Source organism: Strongylocentrotus purpuratus, unplaced genomic scaffold (genome assembly GCF_000002235.5).
Source record: "Strongylocentrotus purpuratus isolate Spur 01 unplaced genomic scaffold, Spur_5.0 spur5_scaffold_8, whole genome shotgun sequence".
Taxonomy (NCBI): domain Eukaryota; kingdom Metazoa; phylum Echinodermata; class Echinoidea; order Camarodonta; family Strongylocentrotidae; genus Strongylocentrotus; species Strongylocentrotus purpuratus.
In genome coordinates, this window is record NW_022145614.1 from 12,652,359 (window position 1) to 12,680,208 (window position 27,850).

Sequence of the window (27,850 nt, forward strand, 5' to 3'; positions counted from 1 at the left end):
CGATTGTTTGGAGCAGACCCTCCTCAAAATAAAATCAACCAACCAATCAAACGAACCACAAGAACTCCAATCATTGGCGATGGAGTAAAATCATGTGCTGAAAAACAGCCGTCTGGGCTGTGCCGAGTTACCGTGACTAATTGAGTAAATGAAAATATATATTAAAAACAAAAAACAAGACCACCCAAATTTGAATGAAAGGATACATCAAGACCACTTAATTTCATGCTTCCCATAATAGCATAGTGCTTATATTCCAAATATTTTTCTTTACATTACTTCTCGATTTCAATTTGACGTTGATTTATTCCTCCTTGTCAGCATGACATATTTTGATGATCGAAACACAATATGTTCCTCCTATCTCCGAATATTATTGTATTGACCTGTAAAGGTCTCGCGCTCTCTGTTGGGGAAACTTGAGAAGCCATATATAATTCGATTTCATTGTTGAGGTTATCACGTTTTCAGCGACGCACTTTGGGGGATTACTAGGAGAGACTGATTTGTCATAAATCAAAATAAAATATGACAGCTAAACATATCTTCCTTTAGATAGACGTCCCAGGGTAATAAGATGTTATCCGAGAGCTTATGAGGTGCATAGAAGTAAGTTCTTATATAGAATACAATGAAATGAAGTATTTTCAGGTAAAATGGAACGGTTGGAGTTTTGCACAAAAACCTTGATAATACATATTGGAAAGATGGCAAATGTAGAGATGGTTTTAGAGACTTCAATAAATGTTATCTTTATCTAAATAGACTCAACCGTCTAGCTACGTAGTACATACTAGTTGTTCTTCCCAAAGTATTTAAAATGTAGGTGGTTATGTAAAGATGTGTAATTTGGTGAAAATTGTTCAAAGATGCATATAGATAATGCATTGAATATACAATCGCAAAGGCTTTCGAGACCTTCGTCTCTAGGGCTATGTCAATACTGTTTTTTTTATCGCCCATAAATAGTGAGTTCGCACACTTCAAAAGCTGATGTACAAGAATATAGAAATTCTTTGAGGTTCTAGGTAGGGGTGCAATTAGGGCAAGGAGCTCTTACCCTGCTACTCAACATCGGCATGAAACAATTACCAAACGTGACTTTGAAGTTATAACCTGCTAAGAATTATAAGAACCATCCTGTGTATTTTGACCTTTCATTATCCGCCAATTTCCTAAAATTCACCGGTAAATCTCGAAAAACGTAAAACGTTATCACCATTTAGTTTCGCCTACTAAGCCCGTTTCTTTAAACTATTTTAAAGTAATATTTCGCTCATTGTTTTTCTTCTTCAATCTGCTATACGCGCTCTTTTGTGCATTTATGTTTTGTTTTTTTTCCCTCTAAAATTAAACTTAAGTTAAATTTACCATTCGAGGATGTCATTTCATTTTTAAGTTCAGAGGCAGATTGAGAAGGGGGAGGGAGGCGTTCCCCTTCCCCGGCAAGAGTCTATAGTAAAAAGAATGTGCCGCCATTATCCTGGTCTATCACCGAAGTTGTGGATTGTATTCGCATAGCACATAGCGTATTGAGGAAGCGCGATGGCTCAGTGGTGGAGTAGTAGTAGTCTCGTAACCTGGAGGTCCTGGATTCGAAACCAAGTCAATGCGCTCGTGCCCTTTGGTAAGGCATTAATCCTCATTACCAAGTCTCTCGCAGAGGACTTAAAGCCGTCGGTCCCCTGGTTGTTTACTTACAAAGTTACAAGCATATTCATGCTTTCTTAGTAGTCACGTAAAACAATCATAAATCACCGATCATCAAAACTTATTCTCATTTCCTTTCCTCTACTGTGTATGATCGAATCTCTTTGTATGTAATGTTGTTGTACCCCATCAACGGCGGGAAAATATCACACAGTAGCAGACGACAGCTGTGCACCTGTTACTTCCAAAATCAGTGCGATCGCTGACCGATCGTGCATTGGATTTTGCAAGGACCTGCTAGCTGCTCTGTGAATTTCACTAGCATCGGATGGATCCAACCTCTGTTTCAGATGTATTTGTTTTAGAACCTTGGATTTCACGTGAAGACAGTTGCAGGTACAGGCAGTTCATGATTTATTTCCCCCCGCTAAGTTATGTCCTGAATTCTGTCTTTCTCCTTAAAATTTAGCAGTCACGCAAGCAAAGAACATGCATGCCACTGTCGATGTCACAGTGCAGCGGTAGCTTGATAGGCGGGAGGCGGGACAGGAGCTCGTGGGTCGCTGCATTTACTCGATCTCGAGAGCTGTTGCTTCATGCTTTGCATTTGCCTATTTTTTTAGTTTTATCAGAATTCGCATAAAGTATAGCCTATTATGTAAAGTTGTATTCATTTATGATGTACATTTACATGTAAAAACCCATGTTGAATTTCTGTCTACAATGTAATGCTTATATTTTGTTCTTTCGCACTGACAAGTTCCAGGGTCTAAATGTTGATTTAGCCCAGATCCAATTCATAAAATGGTGTTGTGTGGTTGTCTGCTTGTCTTTGTGTTGTGGTCACCTATTGCCAATGCAAAGTCCTCTCAGTTATAAATCTATCTTTATAATCACAATGATCAGACGGGTGATTTTATTTCATGGATTTTGACCTCAACATGACATGTATGCTACCCGATGTTTATAAACTAATGTCATATTACAGCCATGCAGCAGCGGCTAGGTACTTTGCAATCCTATTACACAGAACAATAGCTATACTTCTACTATTTGTTTGTCTTCGTCAGGTTTGTGGATGTACAATTGTAGAGTTCGGAAGACTTTTACGTAATACACTTCCCCTGTGAGAAGCTTGTTTCCGATCGTTCTCCTCTGATTTGCCCTAATTCCGTTTTGAATTTAGAGTCGATGTCCGATAATATAACTAGGTTCAGGCTGGCACCCGTCTCACTCTTTGTGCAGAGTTTGAAATGGTGAAGACAAGTTGAAAATGTAGAGCCTTGTAGAAAAACTTTAAAAACTCAGTAAACTTTTGTTGTTCCGTTGAGTGAATGTTACGGAGTAAAGTTGGTCGACTGGTCGTTGGTCTTCATTTTTTTTTTTGGGGGGGGGGGGGGGGGCTGGTTGGGTTGTTTATTCACCGCCTATTTTTATAGGATGGAGTTTTGAGTTTGAACAGTTGATGAAATTTGTCTTCATCCTAATGTGGAATATGATCGCACTGTGTTGACTAATGGACAATGGATATTTTACTGGTCCTATAGACTTTCATTCGCCGTTGGTCCGTAGACTCCTCATAATTCTAGCTTACAATGCTTCCAGCATGATGCTGTTGAGAGCTAGAATGGCATTACGTGTATTCTCGTGTTAAATTATTATATGAGTTAAAATGTCCTTCTGTCTCCGAGCACATTTAAGATGTAGGCCTACTCTTTAATAGACGGGAATATGACGTAGTGCAACCAGGATATTGTTTAAAGTGTACACTTTTCTTCCTGGAAGGAGTAGAGACCAGACATGAAAACAAATAAATGATTTCAATGAAAGGAATCGCAAAATGCTCTCGAGGACAACCGAATGAATTCCTTTATTTGTAGAGCTTCCTTCAAATTTGTTCATGATACGATGCTGGCTTGCACAGAACATCTCGTCTATTGAATGCGGCACGCGACACGCCCACTCTATTCAGTTCCAAAACGAAAAACATTTACCTATACTTGAAATGATCGATGTTTTCCTAACAATGAAAGCTTTTGGACGTACATGTATATCTGTCTCCGCCTGTCTCTCTCGATACATTCTTCATATTCTCTCAATTCTCTGACTCGTTTTGGGGGCCATTTATGATGTCTGCGAGCGTGACTTTTTACAATTGTGAAGCTTTGGGCTCAAACCCGCAGATTTTGTAGAAAGGCAATTTTACTATATCTTATTCGTATGCGTCATTTGTCTTGAACTCCACAATATCTTCTTCAAAAGGTTTGGGGGTACCGAAATGATAATAAAAACATCGGCGTACACGCTCCCTCTACTAGGCAAGGAGTGGAAAAACATATCTCCCTCGTCCTGCTCGTAGGCCTGCCCCCCCCCCCCCCACCATTTCCCGTTTTCCCGCTTCGGTAATCCTGAAAATCATTACTAGAATTAGTGGGTACAATTTGGCGAAATAGTCGAGTGGATTGTGATCTCATTTGTAATATTATACCTTTGCTGATGATTTATCAAAGGATAATAATAATGGTGAACCATTGAAACCAGTTCGGTGTCTCGATCCCCAGGTCTCAACCCCTGGCCGAAGACATACAGAAGCAAAAAGCGAAGGATGGTCATAAAAATAATTGCCACTCTCCTTTGTTGTGCGTTTGATGTAACTTCGAATTACTATAGGCTAGTTATATTGATGAATGGTTCCCTTATTATTTGTGATTTCGTTGTAATGAGTATATTTACGGCAGTTAAAAGTGTGGATACGATTTTATCACTACCTTGAATGCACCAGAGCAGAGACCACTGATAATCGTTTACATGAAGCCATATATTTTTGAGAATATGCAGGATTATCTGATTAAAGGCTCACAGTCGCACAGTCGCACTTGATTGACGATTGATGGGGAGCAGCTAGAACCCTTGTCCCTTTCGTTACGTTGAAGGTGGACCTAATATCTTTATTTTCGAAAAAAATATGTACGAGTAACTAGGAGCGTCACGGGGGGGGGGGGGGTGAAGATTGACCCCCATTCAAAATTTAGATCCACGAAATTTAAGTTTTAAGCTTTGAGAACACTAACATGGTCGACAAAGCAGTCACATTGAAGACCTTTTCTCGGGTAAGGGGGAGGGGGGGGGGGGCTTAACTTGATTTTCTTCATATTAATTTGTAGCCCCCCGGCCCCCTCCTATCTAAAGTAGGAAAATTGGCTATATGCCAATATGCCAATAATTGTTATGCCATATGTATCCTCATTACAGGTTTAAAATTATTTTGACCACCCACACTCGTGTTTTCAAAATATGAGGGCTTTGTAAGTTGACAGACATCTGACCCGAGACTGCTGAGTAATGATTTCAGGGAAGATTACAAATCACTTTATTGGTGGTGAAGATGGATCGTACTTTCTGTGATATATATATATATTATGTATCCAGTTATTCTTATAATATGTATTAATAAGCTATACATAGATATTTTTATTAATCGCGTCGAAAGGAATTCCTTAATTTCATGAATTAACTAGCAATTACGTAATGGCTTATAGTGAATATTTGGTACACATTGTTTTCTAAAAATAAAGATGTAGGTTCCCCTTCAACGGAAATGGGACTAATAACAGTGAACTTATAATCAGAGGACATGATTGTGATCAAGTTTTTTCCTGGCTCTAAATTTGTTAAACCAAAGAGAGAGAGAGAGAGAGAGAGAGAGAGAGAGGGGGGGGGGGAGGGGGGGGGGATATACTTCAACCGTAATTTTAAACTCATCTACACAAAATCAGTCATAGCGTTCTCGGCCGGTAACTTCTATCGAGCCTATAAATATAAGCCTGTGTAATTTGTTCAATTATACTGTATGTCCCTGTTTTAAAGTCATTAGCATTTAACTACGGCTTGTTAATTGGGTAATGACAACGATGTAATCGTATAAGTGTATGAGCACTATGGCTTTGTCGGCATTGCTATCGAATTGCGGTAATTAGACTAGATTATATGGACCTCAATAGTAATAAGGGTCCTGACTCCTGTGGCAGATCTTATCATTGACTTCCCGTAGTTTGACTATGGATCTTCCGGACTTGAATGCATTGAATCTTGAGTCTTTTTATACCAATGTGCCAGATAAGGGGGCGTAAGGGAAAACATACACAGGGTATATTGGGTATGTTGAGTGGAAATGAACAGTTATCAAAATAGATTAAGCAGTAACTTACAATGATAAATTAAAATGTAAATTACAATGATAAATTAAAATGTAAATTACAATGATAAATGAAAATGTAAATTACAATGATATATAGTCATTTTTATGGAGTTTATTATATTACATGTAGAAAGAAGGACGAAAGTACGTAATATAGAGAGGGGTGGAGAAAAGGGGAAGCGAGAGAGGAGGAAAAGACAGAGGGAAAACTTTTCAGTGCCGTTCTGCCTTTAAAGGTAATACAAAGTTTTGGTATGGGGTCATGAATTTGGTTCAAATTAACATATTGGAAGCATAAGCGATCTCTAACAATTCAGTGATCGTTGTCGCCGTTGAAATCGAGTCTAAAGTTATGAAATTGAAAATAATACACTCTTTATGTTGTATAGCTCCCTCTCAAGGTCAAGATATTAATTAAGCCATAAAACAATGTTTCTTGACTAAAATCGACCGATTAGCTATTCCCGTTGGAAAATTATATATCACAACTACACATTCTGAGATTTTCATGGTCGCAGGTACCATTATACTGCCGTAGGCGCTATTTGAAATTTATCAAAATTTACTAAATTTTCTAGTGCTTATAATACATCCACAGGGGCATCCAAATATATCAAAATTGTAAGGAATCACTATCCACCAAATTTTCAAATTTCCCAAAAATTTGTATTACCTTTAAAGATGAAGTTGAGTTCTGGTCATGCGATTGCATTGTGAAAGAAACGGTGTGGAACCGACCAGAAAAGGTTGATCATCTAGCATATAAGAATTTGTGTGTATTGCAAGGTTCTGGAATCATCAAAATGATAAGAAATTTGGCCAAGTCTTGGTAAAATTACAAACACTTGCACAGAAAGATGTATATGGGACTACACGAACACGTGGCGTAAAAAGCCGACCCCCCGATTTTTACGATGTTACATGCATATTTAGAATATGAAGGCATTTGAAGAGCCACGCTTTTCAGGGACCATGTCTTGACTGATGTTCTTCCATACTTGCATAATAAGAATGAGTAATATTCACAAATTATTTTTCACCTCTTCCCAGAACTCAACCTTCTCTTTAAGGCAGAACGGCACTGCGAAAGAGAGATAGATAGAAAGAGAGAGAATAGGAGGGGGGCATAGGAGCAGGACAAACACATCGCTGAATGTAAATAGGGGAAGATTTATAAGTCATGTATCGCCGCCGGTATGTGATCTCTCCCGATCCGCCGCTCAATCGAACAAACACTCATGACATATCTCTAATATTTCATCTCGATTTCATATTGCACCCTCGCCGATCTGGCGGTAATTGACGTGGATATCCTCGTAAGATCAACAGATTGCGGGAGAGGAAAATATCCCAAACATGATGGGATTGACGACATGCAACATTTGAATGTTTGCAGTGGCCTAGCGGGAGTCCATACATTGAGGGGGCACCTTCATTACGGGATGATTGAAGGGGGGGGGGGGGGGGGGGCTTGTGGAGTTGAAGATAAAATGCGAATTTACAATGCCCCTTATTAGGAGAGAATGTGAGAGAGGTTTAAGCAAATTTTGTTTCAGCATGTCCCCTCTTTCCCCTCTCTCTTTTTCTTTTTTTGTTTTAGAAGAATAATGTTCCCTCCACATCCATTCTGCTCGATCGCTATGCTCCTCATTTTTCACCTGACTAGTTAGTCTCACCCCCCCCCCCCGACCAATGCCACCATATCTATAGCTATTATTGCTGGACCCATGTCATGCTATTGCCTCAATTTTTAATGACAGGTTGGAACAATTACAACTTTTAATTGGTATGTCATAAAAAAAAGTAAAATTGAGATTCGAAAGACTTTTTTCTGCTGACTTTCCCTTTAAGCATTTTAAGTAATGAGAGAGTGAGAGCTTCCACCTCCATAATCACAACCACGGTCTTGTGGGCATGGTGGGTGCATCCATCAATCCGTGAGTGGTTTCTTGAGTCTGAAGATTAGAGTGACCCCATCCTTGCACCCTTCCGATGGGTTAATCTCCCTCCTTTGGGGATGTCTCTGCCCCCTTTCCTGAAGATTTTTTTTTTTTTTTTCCATTTTTTGGACCCTCCAACAGGCCATTTATTGAAAATCAATCTCAAGATAACATATTTGAACACATGTTCCAATGAATATCATACAATATTTCATAATAAGATATACATAACGAATATCAACCATAATACTGTATATACAGAACATACATGTAGATAAGGGAAAGAAAAACAAATATTAAATAATAATGCAACATCATGACTGAAAATGATATGGGAAATTCAATATACTCCTATTAAAGGATCAAAATCCTCTCAAAATTTATCCATTTTTTATCGAATTTGTCAGTTTTGTTAGCAAATATACTAACTTGCCTCTCATTTGTGTAACTATTCTTGATATATTGTTTTATTGTCCGAAAGGACGGTACAGACTTTTGTATTCGAGAAAAATATAATTGTTGTTTAGTCCAAATTATTATACAGTTTAAAGCATCATTTCTTTTTTCAATGTAACCTAACAAAACATGTATTAAGGACAGTTTTATTCTACAGCGTGTTACAATAGTTAACCAGTCAGTCAAACGACTCCAAATCAATTTGGTCACGTTACAGGAGTAAAAAAAGTGTACCATATCTTCTTCTTCTCTTCCACAAAGGGAACAGTTCTTATTTAAAATTATGTTAATTTTCACAAGATCTTTATTCAAATATAGTATCTTATTCAAAAGTCTGTACTGAAAGTACCGAACTGTTGTATGCGTTGTACAGCGAAACATAACCCTGAAATAATATTGCATATATTTATCATCAAATAATACACCATCTGCATGCCATTTATTACATAATTTATTCAAATGTTCATCCTTTTCTTTTAACATAATTTGATAAATATGTCTACATCCTTTTTCATCTTTCAACAAGCATGAAATATATGCAGGGCACAATGGTCCATTTACCTTCATATTACAACTTTCCAATTGGGACTTGTATTTGCATTTAATTATTTGACAGAGTGCATAATAATGAAGAAACTGTATTTTGATTGAAAACTTTTTTTCACACTCTTCTCTTGCTAAGATGTGTCCTTGATCATCTAGTAAATCGTTTAAAAATCGAATACCTTTATCACACCATTCTTTTAAAAATATACCCTTTCCTCCAATTTTAATCTCAGAATTATACCAAATAGAAATAGCTTTCCAAAAAGGAGTAGTAGTACATTGAACCTGGCGGACAAAATAAGCTAGTATTTGGAAAAGTTCTTTCCAAAAACAGTTTCTTAGCATAAATGATAATTTAGTGAAATATATATCACCTTTACCCCATTCCAATGATGATAGTGGACGTAAGAAAGCGTACATTAAATGGGTAACGTCTTCACATGAGTTCAACAATATTCTTCTAATCCAGGTCAGTTTTAAAGCTCTAGAAAATTGTACAACATCAACCATTTTCAATCCACCATTTTCGTAAGAACAAACCATCTGTTTTCTGCTAATCTTATCAGGTTTCCCTTTCCAAATAAATTTAAAAAAAGAGACATTTATTGCTTTTAAAAGATGTTCAGAAGGGTTAGGAATGGACATAAATAAATGGTTAAATTGCGAGACTAGCAGTGATTTCACCAAGACCACGCGACCAAAAACAGAAATGTTACGTTTCGACCAAGATATCATTTGCCTTTTTAGTTTATCAAATATTCTGTCGTAGTTGAAATCCGGAAGCTTTTCTAAATCAATACCAAAGTCTATTCCCAAATACCTTATGAATCCCCCGTTAACCAACGATATGTCAGTCCCATGAACCTGATGTTTTCCTGAAGATGCTTACCGAAGACGGGGACACAATCGTTACTCAAGTAAAAACGAAGGATACACATTAAGGTTATTAGTCCCAAGATGCGTAATTACGTGCTTATATTTTATGCGATATTTAAGTGTTGACCAAAATGTATGGGTAATTTACTTTAACCTTATTTAATTTAGTAAAAGTTGTGAAAATTGGTCATTGCTTAGAATGTGATAGCCCCTTTTAAATGCGTGTTCATTATTCGAAAACTTGATATCATACTTTTTCGCTTTGGTTTTATACCTTTTTAATTTGGCAAGGTTCCTTCAAGATGTTATGCAGCACACCAAATCATATGACACCATGAGATAGCCTAATGCATGTAGACTGCGTGCAATTATGATTTTACATTGAATGCAAACCCCCTTGTGAAGACCGCATTGAGATAAAAACCTGATTATTTTCACTATATTCATAAAAAAGGAGTTTTATCTCTCTCTTTTGAGATAAAAACCACATGTATTTCGTGTAGACAGCTGCGGTTGAATCAATTCTTTGCTTTGTTAAACCTTCCTTTATCATCGGGATCATGTTTTATGTTCCATAACCATTAATGTTCCACGCACTGTTGAACGACCAAAATAAGAGGCTTTTCAATATTACTTCTAAGATCATTGTTCCGTTACTGTCACAGATAAATAATAAATCCCCCTGTCCACAATTTTCTCGCTAGATTTGTTTCAGTATATTGTAATAAATAGACGGGCTTAGTACTCACTGGGGTGGAATAATCCTGGGAATAATCACAATCTCGTCATGTTAAAGAATACAAATCCCCATGTACTGTTTGCTTAAGTATGAGTAATCGTTACATCTGATTCTGCTAATCGGTTTCCCATGTCTGGAGGTTATTCTACAACTTTTTAATAATTAAACAGACATATTCAATTTCACAATCCCGATAAAGATATTATTTCCGTCATTGTTGTAAGATGTTTGTGTTTTAATTTGTTCGGTCTGATTATTTCATTCATCTGGAATCAAAGAAAGCATTGTGACATTGTGTTTCCTTTATCATTATCCCGTGAACTTAGAGGGATGGACATCCTGAGTAAAAAGAGAGGTTTAAATGGAAAAGTTTAGTTGTTTAGATTCTATAAAAAGTAAGTTTCTGCAAAAATTTGCTAGATTTCGGGTTCACTCATAGTTCATACCATTGCCATTGGTGCCAAGATCTTGTTACATCCGATATGCCTACACCTGATAGAAGTTAACGATACAAATCTTCTCTGAACTAACTAGCCCTAGCTAAAATATAGAATCTGAATGAGACCATGGACTTACTAGTTGTCAACTAGTAAGTCCATGATGAGACGTTACACTGACTTATTAAGTAGGACTTAATTCGAATTGGTCCGATAAAACCACCAAGTCCCTACCGTAGGATTGCTGTAGGACATTTGTAGGATTGTGGACGTATGACCTTTGCTAAATGTACATCGAATCCTAGAGATGCTGAATGGCATCTTGTTCTAGTCGAAAGATGTTGCAAAATGTCAAAACATTATCCCTGTTGTGGACATTTTTTCCAACCCGTACTTACGCCATGAGGCATGATATTCCTTAATTGTATTAAATTGGATCATGTATCCATGGCCTTCAGGCCTCCTCGTAACCAAAATAAATATTGTTAATCATAAGTCATGCCCCATCAATTTAGCCATTATTTTTGTTTCATACTTTGTTCGACCCTTCAGGCAGATGATACATTTATAAAAACGGCCCACCGCCGAGACTGTAATGCCGTATTTCCTCTACCCAATCGTCCCACTCTATAACAGGCAGATGAGTTGCAAATTTCCATGGAGAACAATGATAAGAGATAAATTGGAAAATTCAATTTATTAAGTGCTCTTCCTTTACCCTTGTGTTTGTATCTAACAGTCGATGGCGATGACAAATTCATGCGCTCTAATGATCTACTCACAAGACAGAGAGATGGAGAGAGAGAGAGAGAGAGAGAGAGATAGAAAGAGGGGGGGGGAGGGCAAAGACAATACATTATATTGATGTATATATGGAAGGAGGTATAAATATATAGATAGCTGGATAGGTAGGTAGGTTCGAAACCAAGTCGAAACCAAGTCGATGCGCTAGTGCCCTTTGGTAAGGCATTAATAGATAATACCCATTACCAGGTCCCTCGGAGAAGACCTAAAGCCGTCGGTCCTCTGCTCTGGTTGTTTACGAACAAGCATTTTTCACAGTCGGGTAAAATAACTACCACTACTACTACAACCATAATTATGTAGGTAGATTGATAAAAAGAGAGGGTTATAGAGAGATAGGAAAATATGGAGAATGTGGGGTGGCGGAGAATTCCCCCCCCCCCCATAGCTGCCCCCCTTCTTGTCTGTTTGTGCCACCTGTAACCGACCTCCATCCCTCGCTCATCTACTCTAATTCTGCCGCGTTTACTTGGTCATAAGAGTGTATTCCCCGCCTCCCATTTCCTCTCAGTTCTAGATTTCTTCCCATTTCTTGACCTACATCGTCGAATTAGGTCCTTTTTTTCATCAAAAAGGTGGTGACTTTCCCTATTTAGCCCTGTGCACCCTTTTCCACTGCCGGTTTTGGCTATGAAGATGATTCTTTCTTTTTGGATACATTTGTCGTTATTCCAAGGATACTAAATTCTTTATATATTTACTGAAGCTTGCAGTAAAAAAAATTCAGGGGCTCAGAAAAATAATCAGTAAAAAAGAAATCAACACTCTCCAATGTCAGTCGTCTAAACTTAAGGACAAGACTGCTCTAAATTGTAACAGGTGCATATTAACCAGTTACCGTATACAATCCTTGTATTACCCGTCATACCCATCATACATTAAAGACAAACTTTAGTACTGGTAATGCGATTGCATTGTGAAAGAAAAGGTGTGGAAAGGATCAGAAACAGTTGATCATGTAGCATGCAAGTATTGGTGTGCACTGCAAGGTTCTGGAGTCATCAAAATCATAATAAATTTGACCGAGTCTTGGTAAAGTAACAAGCACTCACATAGAAAGCTATATATGGGACAACACACATGGTGTCGGGGCTAGTACTACCTTGATTTCCTTGTCTTTCTATGCTCATTACTCAGCCAGTATACATTTTCTTCCAACATTGTTTGGCACATGTCATTTATTTGTAATCATGAACATTCAGTGTAAGTTTCGTTTGATTCTGTGAGAATTTTTTTTTTTTTTAACCAGTACTGGAGTTTATCTTTAAGGTCATCTTCTTTAAAGACAAAGTTGAGTTCTGGTCATGCATGCAGTTACATCATGAAAGTAAAAACTCTGTAAGAAATTAGGGAAAATTGATTATGTAGTACGTAACAATTAGTGTTTTAGAGTTAACAAATATAGAAATTTGATTGAGTCTTGCTGTAAGTCACATTAACTGCACACATAACTATATGCGACTATACAGTACTTACACGGGGCGTGAATGTTTCGTACAAACTTTTCACGTCTTTTTTAGTTTCAAGTCATATTTCGAATACGAAGTCATTCGAAGAGCATTCAGGGGACATTTGTGCTATGATAGTCTTCCAAACTGATAGGAAAAGAATGAGAAAGTTCCCAAATTAATATTGTTCAACTCTACAATAACCCTATCTTCGCTTTAAATATAACAGGTGCAGATACATTATTTCCCATCATACCCATAATAAATAAGGTTCCGCTTTAAAACCGAGATACGCCCTCCCTTCGCAAGGCCAGTCGACCTCAGACTAAGGCTAAGGGTAATATCTCATATTTTAGCCAAGAAGCATGAATGTTACGATATTTTGGTAACCTCCCGATTCTCTTCACCGGGGCCGTGGATGGGACGTGGCTCTTGACAGACTTTATCTAGGGCTAAGATCAGGTACATGCAGAGATAGACGTCCTTCCCACCTTATAAATAACCTTTGAGGTTTAACAAAAAATGTCTGGGCAGAGAAAAGTTCATGAGCCCTTACAGCCCCTTAGTAATATTGTCCGCGTCATCCGAAATATACACTGTTGACATGCACCATTACCAGAGAAAGGTTGCGGCTTGTGCATCGCACCTGGAGTTACTTAAAGACTGTACTTGAAATTCACCTTAGTTGTAATGTTTATGTGATAGATCATGGGGTTCTATTTTTATAACAAATATTTGTTTTCTTTTCAAATACGTTGACATTGTTGATAAGTTCTCACATTTATATTGATGCACTGACAAGCTAGACAAATTAAACTGAAATCATGTGATGTTTTTATCGACGGGTAATGATGAAATCCTCCTTTTCTTTGATTATCGGAATGATTTGATTAAAAGACTTAAAGATAAAGATTATTTGAAAATTTAACAAAAGGTCAACTTTTAACCTATTTTGGAAATGCTTTATGATATTGATACATTACCAAAAATCAAAACTGTGTAACTTTAATAAAGGAATTGGGTTTCTTTGTCTCAGATTTAATATTGTTAAACAATGCCTTTAAGAAATATCATGTGGATATAATTATGAAAAAGTGTGAAACCACTTTTAAACAAAGTTCTAGGGCTTTACAGATGAGTGTATTCATGATTGTCATGAAATCCTTAAATCTCAATGTTCTCAGTGAAATCGTGTTCATATTGTTAACAGATGTTTCAAATTTAAAGGTATAGCATACTACATGACTGTACATATTTTAGTTCACATTAATATATTTTAATTGTGCATAATTTTATAACCATAATTTACACCTCATCGACAACGACTTTGAGAGTTACACACGATTAAAAACGGTTATCCTGGATCTAAATTCCGGAGGCTAATTCCTAAAAATAATTTTAATCATGATGATGACGTAAAGTGTACCTTATAACACAGAGGTCAGTGACATAATTTTGTAGCACTCAGTCGCCATTCAATTGATATATTACAAAAAAAAAGAAGAAGAAACCACGGCGGTTTACTACGGCATATTTGAACAAGACTGAGTGGGAAGGGAAGGGGGGGGGGGGTGGGGTTCAGAATTTCGTATAGTAATCTTTTTCTTTAGAATGTCGCAACACAATTGGGGGAGAAACGCAAAAATTATCTACAAATTCATCTTAGGGAAATGTTTTACTCCATTAAAAAAGAAAGACTTATCGTGATATTCCCAACACTTTTATCATAATTCAACCCCCCCCCCCCCGCTCCCAATAAAAAGTGCTCGACACCTTTAACTTGTTTAAACTTAATTTCTAAACAGTTACTGCGGGCAAAAGGTTACGTTTTGGTCAGACAGACTACAACAGTCTCTCAGACTAATAAGCATCAATGCCAGTCGACCAAACATCTTGAGTAATCTCAGAAAGTTCAACAATTAGGTATTTCCTTACCCACATGAGGAGAGACATCAGATCTTAGCCCCATTAACAAGTTATGACAATCACTCTTCCCTTCCCGACCCCCGATTTTTAAAGATCAAGTCGGGTACTACAGTATGTCTTGTCAAGCGATAGCATTATGAAGAAAAAAACTGTCTAGAGGTTACTCTTAATATTTGATGATACTGTAAATAAGAATAACCGCGTATTGCATTGTCTGTTAATAATCAAAATCATTAAGATAAAATGATTCGTGCTGAAACTCACATTGTGGAATTAACAAGTCTGCACGCAGATACGAGTATATGGGACTATGAAGACATGTTGCATATACAATTGGGTTCGGACTCTTAAAACTATTGTTGGTCATATTTTGAATGCAAGTACAGAACACTCGTTATCACATGACATTGCTTTCAATATAATGATACTCTCCCATTTGTGAATAAAACGAAGAAGAAAATCTCACACATTCATGTTGTCACCTTTACCAGAACTCAACCATCTCTTTAACGAATTTCTTACACCGCTGCAAAATTAGTAATCGTTGTATGATGATGCACACTTGTCATCGTACTATCTATCATAATGAGCCTGAACTTGAACGAAGATGGACAGAGGAGCCTGTCGATTTGATAATTGAAGGAATAAGGCGATGTGGGATTAGCGGAACGTTGAGATCTATGTGTACTTTTGATGGAATTTAATGAGTGGACTTGCTAGAAGGGAATTAGAAGTACATGTTTCTGATGAAAATGGAAGTGGGTGATACAGTACATGGTAAGTTAGTAAAGGATCTTGATGAGCAATAGAAGAGCAAATGGCGATAATTAAGCTAATGAAGGGATTAACGAGGTAACCTATGATATGGGAATGAGAAAGAGAGAGAGAGATTATAGAGAGAGAGATACAGAGAGAGAGAGAGAGAGAGAGGGAGGGTGGAGTGGATAAGTATGATCATTCATCATCAACAAAATTTGGATACAAATCTCGGGAGAAGAGATTATTTTACATATAAATCTGACTTCTGAGAAAGATTCAATATACCGAATGAGAAATTACATTGCCGAGAACACTTCAAAGCCATGATATTTGTTGTGATTGGTTATTTGTTTCTTTATTTGGTAATATATTATTAGTTTAATTTGCTGCATGGTTCAGTTCAAGTTTACCGACCAAGGTTGATGAAACTAAGCTGTGCTAAAAGGAAATCAAAAGTAATAAACTAATGCGTTTTTACATTGAATCGTTATACTAGCATTTGCAATTTTTTTAAATAAATTCTAGACTCTAGTCACGTTGACTTTTATGAGAACCCTAAGGTTCTGAACTAACAATGTTGATCTAGATTCTGTCAATATTAGTCATAACGGATGGGACAAATTGTATTGTTTATTTGATTGACAAGATTGTATTTTACAATTTAGAAAACCAGACGCGTTCGCAGATGAGACATGTATTGTTTCTCCTAAAAGATGTTCGGTGCACTTTCTCCACTTATTCTACCATCACGGCTCTTTGGGGCATATGGGGGAAAGAAAACCAATACTCGCTGCTTAGCAACTGACAGGAAGCCCATTTCCCCCCAACCGAATCTTCAAAACGTCTGCAAGATGTAAACCATCGTGCTTTCCTTCTGTTTTAAAAAAAAATTCTTGGACGGTCATTGGAAGGAAATCCGTCTCTGAAGAGTGGGTAAAAGCCAAGGGTCGGAAGTTTTGCCTATGATACAAATATTTCCCTTGGATACTGTGTTGACTGGTACAATTATGTAAGATTCAACTGCTAAAAATAAATAGTGTGATGTCACATATACAGTTGCACATATTTAGCCCGCGAATGTAATAATAGTAATAATAAACTACTACTATATAGTTAAAATAATATCATAATAATATAAGGTCTTATTTACCCAGTGTAACAATATTAGTATTGAGATTTCTATTCTTGCAAGCCCTGCAATTATTACCTTCAACATTGCCAGGTACCCATTTTAATGCACCTCTTATGTTGAGATGTGATATAAAACCGTGAAACCTATTAACCAAAATAAATAAACAATGATCGGGGAAATTAGAATGATGGATCGTTTTTCCCGCGCTCTTCTGAACTCCCTGATTTTATCTTTCACAAAATTTCAAACGCATGAAGAAAAAAAAAACCCGAAAGATAGAAACGAAGAACAAAAGACCAAAAGAAAGAACAGACGCGTCGATAAGCACGATTGGAACTGAACAATCATGCACCTGATTCATGCGGTTAATCATGATCATCGTGATGCTTCATGTCACATTTTTTGTTTTTACAATTCGCATCATTTTTGTGTAAAAGATTCTCCCATCATAGTGCTCACAATGTCTTCAATATTTGCACTTATATTTGTATGGAGGACAGTCTCCTCGAGAAATGTTACTCTTCTGAGCTGCAAATTTTGAAATAAAAGAGAACAACCAAACCGAGTATTTTAATAAAGCTTTTTTAAGGTGTTATGTCCCTTTTGCAGCCAACCTCAAATTCTGTAGAACTTTGCAGGAATTATGAATATGTCTTGTATGTCATATCTGTAAAATTTAAACGTTAGCAGTGTCCTCATATTCAAATTATGCAAGGAAAACCGTTTACTTGCTAGACTTCACTGTCAGACACTATTGAGTGACTGACTGGCTTTTTTTCTTCTTTGGTAATAACATACATGAAAAGAGTTGTAAAGGGTACATGAGCATTTGTCTACATCAATAACCCAGTTTGTGTGATGGCCAAGATTAAACTCATTGAATCATTGCGCAGCATAAAACGTATGACCATTCGGTACAATTGTCTGAAAATCAAGACTATTACTTTTGGGCTCTATAGCCCTAAAGTCGATTTTCCCACTTTAAGACATTTTCAAGCCCCACCTTTTTTAGGGAAGTTCTAAATTAGTATTATCTTTCAAATGCAGTTGGAATTTAACTTTTTCATTTTTTTGGCCTGCAAATGGGACATAGTACCTTTAAAGCGTTTAGACAATTTTGAGAAACAAAAAGAACACATCTGTAAGGTTTAAACGTACCAAGGAGTTCCTTGAGGATATTATATCCAATTTTGGGGGCTGCTGATCTATCAAAAATGATGTGAACAGTAGGATATGTGTTGAGTGAAATTTAATCTAAAGAAATGAAATACAGTATGTATATTATACGTGCGGCCATTGAGAAAGATATATTCACGTGTTTGTCACAAGGTACAAGACAAGAAGAATACAAGTTATAAAAAGATTTATATTGATCACACTGAATTCTCATTCTGCTTCATAATGACTTTGTTTATTGTTAACGTTATTTCACAAATGTAAATAGTAAACAACCATTGATATCCATATAAAAGAGGCATATCAAAGGTGAAAGAATACGAAAGCGATGAAAATTAATGATCCAAAATCTCCAAATTCCTTTCCATGTCAAGGGCAGTAATAATTTGCTCTCGAATTATAGAATTATATCACGGCTTCTTCTTTGATTTAGGCCCTGAGGGGCTGATTTTTGTTTTGATTCATCGCCGCTGTACGTTTGGCTGGTTGTATATTTTGATTATTTGTTGACTTAAAGATTTCAACCAAAGCTCTAAATCGTTTTCATTATTTGCAAAATATTCGCTTGCTCGGCAAATCTCCACTCGCTTGATTTATCTTCAAACATGATATCAAAACTTTGAATTGGTTAGATAACTTTCAAGTGTCATTTCGAGGTCATTAGAATGCAGCATTTGAAATATTTTTTGAAAAAACTTGACATTGTCAGATTGTAGTCTTGCATATAAAGTTTTTGTATGCAATAATATTTCGTGTTCGGCTCGTTCTGATGTTTCACCCCACTTCAGTTATTAAATGTCATTACCGTTGCAGAAAGTCGATTTTTTTTTTTCTACACTAAAAAGCTTTAGCAGTCACTCATCCATGTTTAAAAGCAAGTAAGATGCATCGATGCGATCAAGCAAAGAATTTGATTTTAATGTATATTCCCCGCAACGCCTCTGTATAGAAAAATAATTAATATTGATTAATTAGCGCCTCTGTACTTTATCCTACCGTGTACTTCAATTCATCGGTCGCGTAACAAGTCTTCTCATTTTTTTTAAACTCCAACTTGTAGATAGAATCTTGTGATTCATCTACGTGGTATGTTTGGCATCATGGGGGATTGCATTCGAACAGTGGGTGGTATATCATTAGCAGTCATGCATTTCCCCCCATCATGTTTTCATGTTTCCCGAAGATGTGATAGCAATGTTAACAATGTTCAATCGGAGGTCATCCTACTCCTTCTAATTCTTTTAGCCCCTATCGATGTTATCCGCTCACATAAACTCCGTTACATTGTGTATGTGCTTTATGTACCTATGAATGCTAGAGCACATTAACAACATTTGATCGACATGCGTGTTTGTCCTCATAATGACAGCGAGATGAATGCTTACATTACGATAAGGACTCGGGCGTCTCGTCGGAGAATGGCATCCTTGGTCGGTGTTGTAAAGGTATAGATAAGAATTGCTTCGTGAGGTTTCATTTAAAACTTCACGTATCGTTATATGATTGAGTAAACAAATCTGTTTTTAATAGGTATCATTATCTCTTTAAATTGGTCATGTTGGGATACCGGGGGAACTGTCTGCCCTAGGCGTTCATCATGGTTACGTAACCGTAATGTTTCTCTTCATTGTGTTTTATTATGGCCGTAGATGATTATTCACAGAGCTCATGGAGAAGGGGCAATAGGAGGGGGTTCAGGGAGTTCGATCACCCCCACCCTTTATTTGACTATTGATACCCGTCACATGACTCAGCATGTACCCGCTCTTGAGCATTTCCCTTATTTTGAGCATGTCGACAATGCCGGTCTCGTGAACCTCTAGTGGAAAAGTTGTCTGAAGGTCTGAACATGTTGACTGTCGGTCTCGTTGGCTGTTGAGAACCTGAAATTTATGAAATCGCACCCCACCGCCTGGTCTCTCGTTCTTCTTACTACCAGGACAATTAATCGTCTGAAGAGAGCCAGAAGGACTTTAACTATGTGTTGAATATAACAATTATGAGTTAACGCTCTTCTGGCTCCGAACAAATATTGTCAAATTGTTTGTATTAAAGCCCGTCTGTACTAGTTTGGTCAGGGGGATTATACCTTCCTGCAAGGTCACTGACAGGTGGTTATCTCATCAAGTCAGCTCTCAATCAACATAAGAAAAAGGGGATCATGGGGGACCAACAGGCACCGATTAAGCATTTTTTGATATATAGAGGGCGCAAGAAGCTACAAGTAGTGCAGTGGGGCTTTAACAGGCCCTCCTGTGAGCTATCCATCTAGAGGTGATGTTTTCTCTCAATCTCATCTCTTCAGTTCAAGGTGGGAGATATTGGAATGTGGCATTGGAAAAATAAACCCCAAAACGTGCTTTCATCAACTGTAATCAGCTGAACACATGTACGATTTTTTTCTTCTCCATCTTCACCAAGCCAAGATGGTGTGAGTTATGAAGATTATCTGCCCAATTTGGTCTCGATCCTCCTGTTACCCAAGAATTAACCCGGGACATGTTCCCCCTCCTGAACAGGGGTCACAGCACACGAAGTCAGTCGGTAGTATCCAAAGTTGTGCCCTCTTTATGTTTTTGATAAAGTATTATATAAATCTCAAGTTCAAATAAGTTTCCAGTTTGGCTCATCGAAGGTGCCAAGGACACCATTTTCACGGCCAATTGAGCTATGCACTCTTTTGAAAGTATAAAAAGTAGTTATGCACTCAGGATCAACTTCATATGTCAAAGTATAACTCTAATAACTCTTTCTAATAGTTAATGCAGTTACGAGAAGCAATCGTTATTGAAACACGTATTTCGATTGATTCGACATTACCCTTGGTTTTCAGAAAGGATGTTGAATCTGAACTAGTATCCCTAAATCTGCTTTTCGACTTATGGATCGTATTAACGAGACAGATTATTTTGGCAACATTTCCGAATTCGTATATCCGTAACATTGTAAATATCTTCTCAAAATTATGGTGGTATTGGTGATGGTGGTGGGAGGGGGAAATTACAAAAATCTTGGCAAATCTTGATGATGAAACCCATCAGGATATTTTGTCTGGCGACGCCCGTGACCTTTGCAACATGTGACTTCAGGCAATGTGTGAACTGAATGATTTCCATTTTTCATGGTTGAAGGATATACTTGCAAACATGCTCCTAAAATAATCAGTTTTTTGTTAACGTTTTATTTTGTAAATTAGATTAATCTAAATATATGAATTATGTAATTCCGCATACTGTTGTAATATTACAGGATTACCAGTTTGCATTGCTATTTTTCTAACAATACAAATAATAATAATAGCTCGTTCTTATATAGCGCTTTTCAGGACCGGAGGCCCTCACAAAGCGCTTTACAGATAAGTATATTATTACCCCGGTCATTGGATTCAGGCTTACCCGCACACAATGTATGCACATTCTCCACTCTCTGGGGAGCATTCCAGCCAGGCGTCAAGCAGATGTAATGCAATTTTTTTTCTCAACCTTCCTAGGCATTTTTCCGTGATGAATTTTTGTTTGAATTATGATATCTTAGCATCATATTTCCCTTTTCGGAACTTGATATGGCTTCTGTTTAGTGTCTATTCAAATCCATTCAAATTCATTCGAATCCGAATTCCCACGATTTGACGCCATCATGCTTTTAGTTGTCAGGGACACTATTTCAATATCCTAAAGGACACCATTACCAATGTAAATACCGAAGAATGTAATCAGCAATGTGGTGTTACTTTCCTGGCTTTACCGCCCAATTTCTTTCTCTTTCCCTTCAGACCTGTGATTGCTCGGGTCAGATGTTTTGCTATTTCGAAAGCTTTTTACCCCAAATCCCCCTTTTAAGGAGATAATCTTCGAATATGAATTACGTCTGCCTTTCAAAGTAAAAACGATTTGATAAAAGACAGCAACAAACCATTATCCGCAATTTTCTTTCTTCATAGCGCAAAATATCCTCTATCGGAGCATGGACCTAAAGTACAAAGAAATTCCATGATCAGAGCTTTTTGAAAAAGAGGACAGTTTTCATGAAGATTAGGGGCGAGGATTTTCATGCGGTTTTATTTTTGTTGCAAGGTTATTGATACATTCCAGCATGCACTTACTATAAAGGTTGCTTGTTTTTCATTATACTCTGCATCAAAGGACAGTTTCAATCATTTACGAGCAAATTGCAATGGGGTGAAGGCATTATCCAGGGGCGCGGATTCAGGAGTCTGTGAAAGAGGGGCGTATCCAATTCTAAAAATTTCTTTGAAGCCACCAAAAAGCAAAAGTTACATTGTTAAATCAAATGATAATTGAATAGCCTATAATGTTATTACTGAAACATTCAAGCATGTTCAAACGGAAGGTTGCCAACCCATGAGATCGACAATGTTGTTCTCATGTGACCTCGGAGAAGTCATCAGATAAAACACAGGTGGCAATGACCCCCTCCCATTCACAATCGCCAAAATATGTTTTGAAGGGGTGCTGTTAACACCACTTATTTTCACAACTCTGAAGTTTAGCATTTATAAATGGCGCAATAGAAATGTAAAATTAGAATTATTTTTCACATCGATAACACCTGACTGGCTCTTTCCAAAACAAGATGACTGTATGGAGCATCAAGTGAATAAACTGCGATACCACGTCACCTCCACCTCCTCGTGACTTGTCACTGGATTTTGAGCCCACACACGATTCCCAAGTTTAATTTTTTGTTTAAATACAAAACGAAATAAAATTTGTTTGCTGACCTTCAACAGAAGCTCGAATCGGAAACGTTGAAAATTTGGGCCGAATTTCTCTAAAATTCACTTCAGAATTTCCGCACTATTTGGGCATGATTTGGGTGATGTGAAAGCATTTAATAGATAATCTTGATGAATCTATCATCACTGCACCTCGTCTGTGGCGGGAGATCTCATTTGGACTCTAAGCTCTTGATCGGACGCTCAAAATTCAATTGCATTGTGGGGTCAAATCGAGGGGTTGCCAATTTAGCGCGCGAAAGATTGGTGTCAGTTGTGATTATATAGAGGAAAATCCAAATCAGGAGAACGGTCGTTTGGAAGCCGGTGACGATGAATATAGTTGTGTTTGAGGATGTGACCCGTGAAACGAATGTCACAAGTCTCAGGACTTCGATCTATCAACATTGGAAGCATTATTATAGTTGCATCAGACAACCTGAGTCAAGACAGAATATTGGCTTAGAAAATAAGGAACCTTTATTGTGCTATAGATGTTGAAAAACTTAGGGGTACGTGCGCGCGTGCGATATGCCCAGAGCAAAAGCATGGTATTAATAGTAGTATAGGCCTAACTATGTTTAAACAAAGGTAAAGTTCATCATGATATAATTTACCGCGACCAGATCTCACAGATATTGCATAACTATACAAGACGACGCATTACAAGACGTCAACTCTTTTACATTTCTTACTCGATCCGAGCTCCTGCAACATTTGAGTTTCACCTTACCAGTCTTCTGCCAACCAACTCGATGTACACATTCTGTCGGTTTTTTTTTTTTATACAGCTTTGGTGTTCCTTTGAACATTATGGGGGATTTTCGACAGGACCTCCACCATAGCGCTCTGTAAGTGCTATTCATAAGTTGACTTTATTCAAAACATGATTTCAGACTTGTGAAAGACGTTGCCACCCTCTGAACTTGAAGAAAAAAAAAACGATCGAAGGGTTACGAAGTCTGATTGACACCTTCCACAAATGAGTTTGGCTCTCATGTTGCTTTGTGGCTCCGAACTGTTTTCATCCCCACCGTGTTCTAATCACTTGCCTAAACGCTCCCCTGCTCCGGCTCACCTTCTTCTATTCCACTTTGTTCAAACTCACTTCAGAACGAAATGAGATTGGTCCCTGATGGGTCCTGTTCACACAATCGTTTTTTTAGGGTTGGCAAGAATGACCCTACCCCTCCTAAACTTCTGTCCAGATATTCACGTCTGATGTTTACATATCTGTGCACTTTAGTATATCACATTAAGCTTTGATATCTCCTTTGTATTTCTTCTTAATCCTGTTAAAATTTGTAATTGTTAATTATTTTGGGGGAGGGGGAGGGGCTGGTAAGCTGGTTTGGTTTTCTGTCCGAAAACTTGCCTGACAAGTGACAACCCCTCCACCCGCCCCCCCCCCCCCAAAAAAAAAAAAAAAAAAAAAAATGTTGGAGCAACGCCTCTTTAGTCGGGAGTACGACGGTGATTCCTAGGTCCAAGGATTGCATTGCGGCCGTTGACCGACGAACCGAAGACATGCAGAAGCTGGACATTAATTAAACAACGGCAAATGTTTACGAAAAAATATCGGAAATACGGTGAAGGAAGAGGGTGAACAATTCGAAATTTAAAAAAAATTGAGAGGAGAAAAAACATAATGGAAACGGGAGAGGTGCGACGGGTGAACACACTTTTAACGAAGTTAGTGGTTGAGCTGCCAACTGAAATTATCCCGATGTCTTTGTAAGCATGGCGCGAAACGGAACGCTTTAATGTCTGCAAAAATAACACCGTTCACAACGAATTATGTCTTGTGATGAAGATTGATTGCTTTTTTCAATATTTTCCCTTTCGTTCCATTAATTCATCTTTTTATTCTGGTTAAATGAGGGGTAGGCAGACCTGTTCTCATGAAATATTTTGTTCAGGCAAGTTATTGTGGTGAATGTTGTTTGCATGAAATACATTCTCTTTTGTTCTTGACGACCAAACAAATGCCATCCTATCATTTCAGCCCAAACATGTTTGCCATTGAATTTCAGTGAAAACCCATCAACCAAAGAGATCCACATACACTACCCTGGGAGATCAAACCCTTGGAGCGAGTCCGCTGAACGTACGTCACTCCGCGCGTCGTCGTTTCGCTAGACCGAACACAAGTTTGACGTCTGCAGTCGTCTGCAAAGCACTCCGACGACGACGAGTTTGACTGATTCATCAGAAGGGCACGAACGATGTGTGACACGCTCTCCGGAGCTCGAGAGGTTATTAAGCTCTTGATTCGATTCTATCCGCGTATATCATCATTTTACTAGACTGTCAAGACATACAATCGAATTATCTTCTGTTCCTGTTATTTTTCGCAGATTGATGCCGATCAGTGACTTCAGAGACGAGAGCTGAGTTTGGTCATAGGCCTTTACCACGGATTGTCTTATGGCATGCCTCTGAGCCCACCATCTTATATCTTTAGCCTCATGAAGGAGATTCCTTGAACGGATTTTCAAGGAATATCTTGACGACTGTCAGCTCTCGAAGGACATCACATACCTGAAGTCTCCTACATAGAAGCTCAGACAGAGAGATTACATGAGATTATAGGCATAGCTCTTGCCTAATTCATATAAAAGGTAAGATACTTACAGGTGATGATCATGCGCTTCTAAATCAAACCTCAAGGTTTATTTTTTATTTTTTATGTTTTTTATGGATTACTGAAAGTCTCCTTTACTGCTCCGATAGGTACATGCCTTCTCTCCGGATAATTCCACTATATACCCTTCGCAATTTTATGTTTGGGAGGAGTCCGTAGTGGCGGTAACTATGACATTATAATATTGGCAATGATTGAAAACGAAGCCACCCGCAGTCAAGTCTGCAATATTCTACATGTATGTCTGCTTTTGTTTCAAAAAATGATAATAATTTGGCACATTTGGAAGATGTGGCCGTTCAAAATGCTTATCAAATATCTGCAGGTTGGACATTCGGATAGTTTCCAAATAAATGTCAAATAAATCCGTAATCAGTTGATTCAGTTCATGAGCATCAGTCGGACAGCTGTGCAATTATGTTTGATCCTTTTCTTTTCGAGCTCAGGATAAAAAGTAAGAAAAAGGAACTTCTTCTAAGGTTCCACCCAAATACTCGTGGAGCGAATGTATCGTTTTCTTTCTCAAGGCAGTGTATGAACCTCCATTATCATTGCTTGTAATCATGGTCAATGGTCTCTTTCATGTAATCATGCACTTAATATGTCTAAATGATTAGCCTTCACTCCGAAATGTGTCACTTGGCTTGCCGAAAAGGATCATCAGAATTGAACACTATCTCTAAGCTCTGTCAAATTAAGATTTTGAATTCAGACAGATAACACCCTTAGCTAAAGTAAAGGTATAAAAGTCATTGTTCTGCAAATGTCAAATTTGTCTATTCCGTGGATTGTTGACACTACAGCCCAATACCTTTACTACTCCTACTAATTTATCCCGCCGGTCAAATATTGACAAAGTATAATTAAATGGCTTTGAATTGTGAGGATATGAGCAGGGATGGTGTTGGGTTTATGTTGAATTTGCCACCTAAACATAGAGCTGTGAATTTACTGTCTGCATTTTGATCCTGAGAGAGAGAGCGAGAGAGGGAAAAAGGTGGGGGGGGGGCACAAGTCTAAACATATTCTACCATTTGGCTGCCAGTTTGGTTTGTAAGCTAAAGGCTTTCAAGCATGACATCGATCACGAGTCCCATTACAAAAGTGTGAATAACAAATTTAGTCGAGGACATGTGAATTATGTCACACTCTGACTACATGCTAAATGTATATAGTTTTAATGAAATAAATACGTTTTAAGTTGGTAACGATTTGCTTGTTCCCTCTGGAGTATTTTTCTTCAGGGTTTTGATTATGGGCATTCATTTATGACCCCCGCTTTTTTGTTGGTAGCAGTAAACTATAATTGTGGTAGAGCTGAAACTAATGATTGGTTGACGCCTTTAAACCGGTTTCACCTTGAAATAAATAAAAACGATTCCTTCTGGAGTATGTTTCTTCACGGTTTGATACTTTGATTGTGGGTATTCATTTCGGAACACCATGGATTTGTCATGTTTTCTTGGTAGTTAACTATATATCTGCGGTATACTTAAAAGGATTGGTTGACAATGGATGTCTTCACACCGGTCTCACCTGGACCAAAATGGATGATTACCTGAAAATCAAAGCAACAACAAAAAAGCGGGTAACCAAACTCTTTTTGTATAGCTTTATCACTTTTATCGATCAGCGATCTCTTGTCAAGAGGCAGGAATACAGGGTAGTTTTTTACAGAAATGTTAGAAGCCTATTCAATTACGTTTATTTAGCAATGTGCAGAGGCATCCTTCCCGGGCTGTTATGCAACACCCCCTTTGTATATGCTTCACAAAATGATCAACTTGGCAAGCCCTGAGTAAATATGCTTATTGAATTCAAGTGTTGGGCAAACACTCAAGAAGTAGAATTAGCTACCCTATTGCCCTTTTTACCATCATTCTTATCACGAGGGTGTTGTCCTCAGATACCAAGGTGTAGAACGTTGGAGAATGGGCTTGTTTGAATTGTCATGTGGAAGTGAGAACTGGGAGGGGATGCAGGGCAAATGTAATGTTTTTTTTCTCATGATATGTTGAGTTGTTGAAACTTTAATTTGAATGTTCATTCAGGTAGGGGTGGGTTCCATTTGTAAATAGACTTAATAAAGGTGTTTGAATTGCCCCTCGAACAAAAGAAAAAAGCAATCGACGCTCTGTTTGCCTTTACCTAGAGTCTAGACGAACATTAATGTGTATATGCCTGGAGTCTTGGCCCTGTTCCATAAAACTTGCTAGCAATAACAAGTGATTATGAAAGTTATAAGCTACTGGAATCATTGAATTGTATTGGCCGTGAGCAATTTTGTTATGGGAAATTGACAGTTGTTAATGATCATATTAGTTGTACGAAACACAGCCCAGTTTGTCCACTTAATATGTTACTCTAAATAAAGAGAACGTTCA

General features: G+C 37.7%; 1 protein-coding gene across 1 annotated transcript in view; it reads left to right on the top strand.

Moving 5' to 3' along the window:
- Positions 1 to 1,895: 1,895 nt before the first annotated feature.
- LOC100888790 (probable xyloglucan galactosyltransferase GT15) overlaps positions 1,896 to 27,850 on the top strand; it is a 50,750-nt gene continuing 24,795 nt past the window's right edge. Inside the window, exons 1-2 of the mRNA XM_030975267.1 lie at positions 1,896 to 2,046; positions 25,180 to 25,443. The gene's annotated coding sequence lies outside the window, so the exon portion shown is untranslated. The remainder of the gene's footprint in view (positions 2,047 to 25,179; positions 25,444 to 27,850) is intronic.